The following is an 8,494-nucleotide window of genomic DNA, read 5'->3' on the forward strand; positions in this document are numbered from 1 at the left end:
CAGGTTCATCTCCCCAAAGAGTTAAACAGAAGTTGGAAAGTGGCGCCCCACTGCCCACCAGGTGACAATGGTTTAGGAAGCACGTGCTCCCCGCCAAACACTACCACGCAAGTGCTGCTGTCCGGCACAACAGGTGGGGCAGTCTCTGACTCTCACGTTCAGGGCTGGCCGACACTTGGCTCTGACCGGTGTGCTCCAGGCCAAAGGGGCTGTTCACAGCCCCCAAACCTGTCCCTTCTTCAAGGCCTGGCTCTTATACATCGCCTTGCCAGCCCAAGGCTAGACTAGCCACTGGCTAAGGCCTGGCCAGTAAGGGGTCCTGTCTCCCCTTTGTGCTGTCAGCCAAGCTCCCTCCCCTCTTCTGGCTGCGGGGACCTGCCCGCCACCACAGGGGAGAGGCAGGGTCTAGCATCTTCCTCCAGCTCTGAGCTGCTACACCAGGTGTTTCCAGGAACATCTGTCCCAGAATCTCCAGGACACTTGTGCAGGATTCCTGAGCTCCTCCTCAGGCATATTAAGTCACAGCTGCCACAGTGAGGTCTGGGAGCCTACCCCTTAGACAGGGCCGGGACAAATACCGCAGCCTGGGTGGGGCTTGGGTCTGCGTGGCTAATTAAGACTTAGCTGAAACATACATACTCGCTTTTTCAACTCATCCCATGGCAAAGGCATGCGACCTGCGGACGGAACAGCACTGACGTCTTTTGGGAGCCCTCACTGGCACATTTGATCAGGGAAGGCTTGCAACTACTCACAAGTTGGCCTCATCTCACGGGTGGGAAAGCACAGGCTGCTAGAGGCTCTCAGCTAAGGTATGCTGGCGATGCCTTGCCTGAAGTGGCCTCAAGGTTAAGTCCCCTCTTGTGCCTGTCACCGGCTCCATGGACCAGGTCCCTCAATCCTCTCTCAAATTCCATGTCTTGGGTCCCACAACATCCAGGCTCACTTGTTCCCTTTGCTGACAACGCTTCGCCATCTGGCTGACTCCTTGCTGGCTTTCAGATATCCGAGAACCTTCCCCTCGCTGAGTTAGCACCTCAATCCTCTGCTAGAATTGATCAACTACAGAGCCCCAACCACTTGGGGATCCACAACTGTGTCCCCTACCCTTCAGAGCCCCAGTATTTCTGCTTCTTCTGCACCTGTCCCTGTCCCCGGTGCATAGATTTTTACAGACTGTAAAACAACGGGGTGGTCAGGCTTCAAGTTTGTTCCATTCCTGGAGGCAGACTGCCTGTGGTGTTTCGGTACAGCTCACAGACATCAGTGTCTGACAGCGGCAGAAAGCATGCATGCCACGGGTGACTGCTTAAAGGACAGGGGTCTGGATTTGGGCTGACCTAGGTTCATCTTGGCTCCCCTTCTGTTCTCCCTGCAGGTGAGGCAAAGGCCCCTAAGTCTTGATGACCCTTCTATAAACTGAGATGATCTAGGACCAAGCTCACAGTCCTGTAAGCATGCGCCAAGGGCTAGCAAATACATGTTTACTTGCCCAGGTCCTTGCTAGCTGTGGGCAGATGCCTCCACCTTCCAGTAGGGAGGCAGGTGAGTGAGTGGCCGTGTGCTCCAACCCTACCCGCCCCCTTCTGCCTGAAGCAGTAGACGCCACTAGACAAGCATTTCTTTGCATAACATCCTGACAGAAACTCTGGCTTTGCAGCTACAGGGATTAAATGGTGTCCCCTAAAGTTCATGCCCCACCAGAACCTCAGAAGGTGACTCTATTTGGAAATAGGGTCTCTGCAGGTGAAATTAGTTAAGGACACTGAGATGAGATCGTACTGAATTTATGGTGGGTCCTAAATCCAATGATGGGTGTCCTTGTAGGAAGACACACACACACACACACACATACACGGGGTGCCTGGGTGGCTCAATCAGTTGAGCACCTGACTTTGGCTCAAGTCATGATCTCGCGGTCCGTGAGTTCGAGCCCTGCGTCGGGCTCTGTGCTGACAGCTCATAGCCTAGAGCCTGCTTCGCATTCTGTGTCTCCTTCTCTCTCTGTCCCTCCTCCACTCCCGCTCTCTCTCTCCCCCCTCTAAAAATAAATAAACATTAAAAAAAAAAAAGAAGAAGAAGACACACACGCAGGGAAGAAGGCTGTGTGGAGATGGAGGCAGAGATTGGGATGATGTGGCTCCAAGCCAAAACCCCAAAGATTGTCAACAACTACCACAGCCAGGAGAGAGGCCTGGTAAGATTCTCCCTTAGATCCCTCAGTAGAAACCGACCTGCTGTCTCAGTCTGTTTGGGCTGGTAACAGAAGACCATAAACTGGATGGTTTATGGACAACAGAAATGTATTTCTCACAGTTCTGGAGGCTGGAAAGTCCAAGAATCAAGGTGCCAGCAGACTGAGTGTCTGGTGACAGCACTTTTCCGGGTTCACAGACAGCTAATGTATTGCTGTGCCTCATAAAACAGAAGGGGCAGGGCCTCTTTTATAAGGGCATTAATCCCATTCATGAGGCCTCCACCCTCATGACCTACTCACCTCCTTAAGGCCCCACCTCCTAATGCCATCACGTTGTGGATTAGGTTTCAAAATATGAATTTTAGGGTGCCTGGGTGGCAAAGTTGGTTAAGCGTCCGACTTCGGCTCAGGTCATGATCCTGCAGCTCGTGAATTCTAGCCCCACATCAGGTTCTGTGCTGCCAGCTCAGAGCCTGGAGCCTGCCTTGGATTCTGTGTCTCCCTCTCTCTCTGCCGTTCCCCAACTCGCGCTCAAAAATAAATAAACATAAAAAAAAAAGTCAAAATATGAATTTTAGGGAGACAGAAGCATTCCATCTACAGCATCTGCCAACACCTTGATTTTGGCCTTCTGCTCTCCACAACTATGACAGAATAACTTTCTCTTGTCTTAAGCCACCCAGCTTGTGGTAATTTGTCACAGCAGGCCCAGGACACTAACAAGACAGGAGTCTTCTAAGATCAAAGCTCCTGGTACTGGCTGGTGACCTGCCCAAGAACCTGAGGTCACTGCTTCCCTCCGTGGACCTCTCAGGTCATCCTATTGACACAGCTTTGATAGAAAACTTGGCTTCTGCTGATCTTTGTTAAGACCCTAGAAGCCAAGCATTCAGCTGCAGCAAAAGGTACTCAGCGAAGAAAACACACGTTGACAAGCATATTTTTAAAATAGTGCAGTGATGAAGGAAGGGCCGCCGGAGGCAATGTTCTACTTCTTCAACTAAGTATCAGCTTCGTTATCCTTTATACTTTCTTTTCATGTGCACATCATATACTTTTTATTAAGTGTTTCACAATAAAAATAAAGAATATATGTGTTTTTAAAAAGAGCTGGTTTGCAAAACCTAACCAAGCTGAAAGTTCTGACCATTTCAGTATTCCTGTATTGTCTAATTGCTAAAACAGAAGCACAGAAAAACAGGATGACAGGTGCGAAAAGGCCTGGCCTCAGTCAAAAGGTGCTCTCCACCTGGCACCAAGAGTGGGCAACAGCCGACGACTCGACAGAATCTCAAGACAGCTTCCCCAAAAGATTTACATCTGACTTATCTCAATTTCATCTGACACCCAAGTGATCTTGCTGGATCCAAGTGGGAAAAAAACTTTTACACCTCTTAAAAAAAATTTTAGACATCTTAAGACCTCCCCTCCCAGGACTGTGGCCAATACCCATGTCTCTGTCTTGCAGGGACCCCCCCCCCCCCCCGCCACACACACCCAAGGTTTCCTCCAGAGCTCCACAGAGAAGGGATTCAAATAGTTCTTGGACTGAACGTTAGTCTAACTGTGGAAGAGAAACAGAAGTATAATGTTTAATCACCACCACCCGGGCTAGAACGCCAAAGAGATGGATAGAAAGCACAGAAGTGTTCAAAAGGATCTCGTAGGCTGTGCTTTACCTATCAGACTGGAGAGACCAAAACACTTGATAATATCTATTCTGGATGCTGGGAGAGAAAACAAGAATTCCACCTTCACAGCTGAGAGACAACTGATGGCAGCACAGCCTCTCTGGAGGAACATTAACCATTTAAACGGACATGCCCTTTGGCATGGGAGTTCCAGGAAGACAGGGAGGTTTCGAAGGGTCTGTGCTGGAGCCCCACACACATTCATTCCATGTTTGCTTATGCATGGTTCCATCTATTCATTGAAGCTCAGTTTGCAAGAGAAGCTACGAGTGACAACCTGAACAGTCATCAGCGAGGGACTGGCTATTACACTGGCACACCCATTTGATAAAAAGCTCATGCAAATGTATCAGGGGTTTAGAAGAGGTGGGGGATATACATCTTTCCCCCACGCCATAGACTATCTCTGGAAGGAAACAGGGCAATTAACAATGGATGCCTCTAGAAGGGCAGAGTGCAGATAAGGGGAGACGTGCTTAATTTTCACTGGATGCCCTTTTGGACTTTTTTTTTTTTTTTTTTACCACGTACATCAATTACCTTGTCAAATTTTATAGATTTGTGTATGTATATATAAGAAATGTGTATACATCTGTATTTATAAAATGTGTCTATGCATATATGAGTGTGATGTACATACATGTGTATATCTACTTATAAGCATATACATACACATACATAAACACACACGTTTTAAATGACTCCTTTTGAATTTGGACAGAAAACCCCAATGGCTTCAGTTTCCCCAGGAGAAGCTGAAGGTGACCCTCCAGAATATTCTGGCACCATCTTTGCAGGGAGAGACCGAAGGGGGGTAAGAGGCACTATGCAAACCTTACAGGAAACCACACCACACTACTACTTTTCAACAACAAAGCCACCCGCTCCTTCTACGCTGCACACTTGCAAATTACACTCCAGGGAACTTGAAAAGTTCCAGAAAAATCATTAGTCCCAGCACCACACCAGGCTCCAGTTTTACAGTTTGGCTCTAAGTGGCTGTAACATTAGCTCGCCTCACTCTGAAGAGTGTTTCCTTACTCTCCAGGTTTATCAGCTTTAAGGGCCCAAGGAGGTCTTGAGGGTCAGTGAGGGGCTTCAGTCTGCAAGAGCTGGAGCCAGAGGCGAGAGGCCAGCGGCTCCCTCCCAGGTGACCTAGCCTCTGGTGGCACCCCAGGTGTTGAAGTCCCACTCCTGCAAGGTCCCCACCCCCACCCAGCCCCAGGACTCGGAGACACGTGCTACAGCAACAATCAGGGGCCACCCCTTCCAGCTCAGTCTTTCTGGACTCAAAGTCATGACTCCTGAGGAACAGCTGCAGGGAAGGTAGGGGTCCCTTCCCCTGCCAATCCCTCAGAGATAAGCACAACAGATGGGCAAAAACAGGGAAGGTGTACAGAGAAGAGTCAGCAATGCTCAGGGAGGGATGGGCTCTGCCTCCCCAACTGAAGTCCCTTTAGGTTTGTTGCTGGTAAAATGGAGATAATTGTAATTTCGTCCGGCCAAAGGGATTATTCTAAGCCTAGAAGTTACTTTATAGACTCTCATAAATGAAAATATAACATCTGGGTGGGCTTTTCTTTTGGGTGGGGGAGGGTAGAGGACCTAGGGTGGGGGAAGGGTTCAAGGATTACAGAGAGGGGCACAAACATGGGTGCACCTGTAAGAAGGTACGGGTGGGCACACAGACTGAGGGTGTGTGATGGAGAGAGGAACTGTAAAGGCACAGGGCAGATGCAGGGGTAGGGGGAGAGTACCTGAGGACCCTGACCCGAGTTGCTGAAGGGAGGGGGCAAGTGAGAAGGGCACAGACCTGGATGTGAGCAAAGTCAGTGAGGGGATATGACCCGGACCAGGTGTGAGTGCGGGGCCAGAGTTTAGCATCACAGGCTCAGGCATGGGTATAGTAGGGGATGTAGGCCCTGTTGCAGAGGTGGGGGTGCATGGATCTGGGTGTGGAGATGTCACCAAGAGGGACGATCTTAGGTGATGTGGGGGTGTGCAATGTCAGGTGTGTGTGAGAGAATATCAGTGGGGGTACAGACTCAGATGCCTGTGGGTGTGAAGCCTCAACTGTGCAGAGCTCCTGGGGGCATGGCTCTAGAGGTGTGGGGAATGTCAGAGAAGTGGGCAGTATCAGGTGTATGGGGGGGGGGGGGTTGTCAACAAGAAGGGACGTGGTGTCAGGTGTGCGCGGACTGACCGTGAAGGTTCAGATTCGGCTGGGAGGGTCCCCAGGGAGCACCGGATGCGGGGTGCAGGGATGGGGGGTTTAACCTCTCCCCTTTGACGCTGCTGTCACGCCCTGCCTCGTCCGCCCCCGCCCCAGGACACATGACAGGACCGTGCCTCGCCCTCGCTCGGCCCAAGGGGAGCGGACCCTCCGACGCTTGCGCCACCCCGCGCCCCCTGCTCCCCCTCACCGTCTGGGACGCGTCGCCTTCACCACCGCCGCCGCCGCCGCCGCCTCCGGCCACCACGGCCCCGCCTCGCGCACCCTCAGCGCGCGCCGCGGGAGGGGTCCACGCCACGCTCCGATTGGCTGCGCGTCGGCCAATCAGCGTTTGGAAAGACTGGGATTGGTTAGCATGAAACAGACAGGCAGCCCCTAGAGCCAATCACTGAGGGGCAAAGGCGGGCTATTGGGTGAGGTTTTTGGTCCCAGAGGTGGTCCCTCAGGGTGCGAGGTGCCAGGAGGTGAGGGCCTGGAGGTAGGCGAAGATTGGAACTCTGGCGGAAGACGAGCAGCCCTGACGACCAATCCCTGGGGGGCAAGAGAAGTGGCTGGCGCGGCTGGCTTGAGAAGAACGGAGGGCGTAGCCTGGAGGGCGATGAGGATTGGCTACAAAGCCGAAGACAGGCAGGCCCAAAGGCCGGTCGCAGGGGCAGTGGGCGGTGCACCTCCGAGCAGGCTAGCTTGTGCAAGGTGCAGAGTTTGGCCCGGAGGGCGGCTGCCGTAGATGGCCTCGGACGCCCCATGCAGGGTCCCCTGAGGCTATGTCAAAGAGGTTGTCCTTCTGACCACACAGCACAGAAACAAGACCTCCAACTCTGGCTGTGAACATGGGCCATCGCGGCTGAAAGATTCCTGGGATAATTCTCCATTCTTTCACTCTCCATTATTTCTCTGCTAAAGACACGGAGAGGGCAGACTCTCTGAGGTCACTCGGGCTTGTCCTCTGCAGCTCCAGGTTGTTGTGAAAATGTGGAAACAGGTGGAATCCTACCTACGAGCTTTGTGGTTTCTGGAAATGTTTGACTTCTCTGAGTTCATGATATCCCCATTAGGCCTTCTCCCGGATAAGCCTTTTGTGAATTAACTGAAAACTAATCCTGATCCTAGGAGGTCAAAGCCACCATTGGCAGAGAGGTCAAGCTCCATGCCCACGGCGCTTCAAGTGGCTAAATCTGGGGGTGAATTTAGAGCAACCTGCTCTTTGCAAGTGGGGTAAGGCAGTATCAGAGAAGAACCACCAGAGGCCTGAGCGGTCTGGGTCGAATCCATGTCCAGCTACACGCCCACCACACAACCTTGGTCAAGGTGTTTGTGGATCTGTTTCCTCAGGGGACAATGATTGCTACACCTTAATATTTCCTTTTTTGGGTGGCTTCCCTGTGAGAACTTCTATCCCAGCTTTTGTCTTATTCTGGTGAAAGCATTTGACCCTCAGCAGGTCTGTCTGGCCTATGGGCCTCAGCTTCTCTGTGAGGTGCGGTTCATGGGATTCTCTGCAGATAGACGCCAGCAGTTAGAGAAGACACCTGCCATCCAGTGCTCCATTGTGTCACTGGCACCTCGCCCAAGCCCACCCAGTTTCCTGACTCACTAAGTGCACTCCCTTAATCTCCAGGGCCAGGGTGGAGAGGGTTATAAATGTTCCCAGATACTGGCTCTTATTTCCTCGAGGTATAGGGTATAGTTGGTGGAGATCAAGTTCATAGCCAAAGAATCCTGGGAGGGAGCAAACCTGAGGATGACCTTAATAAGGGTTCACATTTCAGGGCTGTGCAAGCCCCCTGCTAGGTGCTTAATCCACAACAGCACAACGGCCTCCTAGTATGGAGGAGGGGGAAAACATCAAGGCTCACACTGTGGATGTCACTAGCCTGAGGCCACCATCTGATTCATGATATTCCCACCTGGGCCTCTCTCCATACCTCCCAGCTGTGGTTTGCTTTCCAGCAACTTCCAGACTCTGGTCTCCATTCTGCTCTCTGGATAAGAGGAGGGCTCTGAGGTCTGCTGAACACCTAATGGGTATCAGGTCCTTACTGGGCTGGGTGCTTCCCTAACACCACCTCGTGACCTGATTTCCAGATGATTGGGGGCAGGGGGCAAGAAGGGAGACAGCACCCACTTTGCAGATGAGAAAACTGATCCTCACATTACAGGTATTCCTTGCTGGAAGGGCCTGAGGCTGGGTTTGAGTCCCTGCTCTTTTTTACTTGCTGGCTACCAGACCTTCAGCAAGTGACTCAAACTCTCTGCCTCAGTTTCTCCAACTACCTCCCAGGGTTAATGGCAGCACTAACAAAATGAATGGAAGTGAAACACTGACAACTTTATTGGTCCACAGCCAGGACTTGCTGAGTGTTGGTGATGGAT

At 51.7% G+C, this 8,494-nt stretch overlaps 1 protein-coding gene across 2 annotated transcripts in view; it reads right to left on the bottom strand.

Moving 5' to 3' along the window:
- The window catches only part of SLC25A42 (solute carrier family 25 member 42), a 30,518-nt gene extending 24,100 nt beyond the window's left edge, over window positions 1–6,418 (bottom strand). The window contains exon 1 of one of the 2 annotated variants that reach the window (XM_027038449.2): window positions 6,312–6,417. The gene's annotated coding sequence lies outside the window, so the exon portion shown is untranslated. Of the gene's footprint in view, window positions 1–6,311 lie in introns of both variants that reach the window. The other variant, XM_053219596.1, reaches the window with a different exon arrangement.
- Between the last annotated feature and the right edge of the window lie 2,076 nt (window positions 6,419–8,494).

The sequence above is a fragment of the Acinonyx jubatus genome, chromosome A2 (genome assembly GCF_027475565.1).
Source record: "Acinonyx jubatus isolate Ajub_Pintada_27869175 chromosome A2, VMU_Ajub_asm_v1.0, whole genome shotgun sequence".
Taxonomy (NCBI): domain Eukaryota; kingdom Metazoa; phylum Chordata; class Mammalia; order Carnivora; family Felidae; genus Acinonyx; species Acinonyx jubatus.